Raw genomic sequence first — 587 nt, forward strand, 5'->3', positions numbered from 1 at the left:
TATCCACCCATATACCCATATTTGCCTTCACTGAGCACATCGTATTATATATGCAAAAGGGTTCATCTTTGTTGTCTAAACTTCCCACGTAGCTCTCTGTGTCTCTTCCTCAATGCCACTATATTGATCACACACATTTGGTACATTGCCCTGCTCTTCATACAAATCAAAACTTATCTCTGTCTATCTAACAGTGTTCCCTATAGACCCCTCCCACCTCTGGTAACCAACAAAGAAAATGTCCTTCCATAGATAAACGTTTCCCTGACTTTTACAATAACAGACTAATACAATATTTGTCCTTTTGTGATTGACTTATTTCACTCAGCATAATCAAGTTCATCCATGCTATGTGATGTTTTGCTGATTCTACATTATTCTTTAAGGTTGTATAGTATTCCATTGTGTGTTTGTACCATAGTTTGGATATTCATTCCTCAGTTGATAGACACCTAGGTTATTTCCATCTTTTGGCTACTGTAAATAGTGCCACAATGAACATGGGTGTGCATATGTCTGTTCTTGTCATGGTTCTCACTTCTTTAGGATATATACCTAGTAATGGAATAGCTGGGTCAAATGGTATT

The 587-nt window shown here is 37.1% G+C and overlaps 1 protein-coding gene across 1 annotated transcript in view; it reads left to right on the forward strand.

Moving 5' to 3' along the window:
- The window catches only part of LOC103210485 (protein eyes shut homolog), an 837,058-nt gene that overhangs the window by 275,122 nt on the left and 561,349 nt on the right, over positions 1-587 (forward strand). The window lies entirely within an intron of this gene.

This window comes from Orycteropus afer, unplaced genomic scaffold (assembly GCF_000298275.1).
Source record: "Orycteropus afer afer isolate SDZICR_OR568_19922 unplaced genomic scaffold, OryAfe1.0 scaffold00615, whole genome shotgun sequence".
NCBI classification, from domain to species: domain Eukaryota; kingdom Metazoa; phylum Chordata; class Mammalia; order Tubulidentata; family Orycteropodidae; genus Orycteropus; species Orycteropus afer.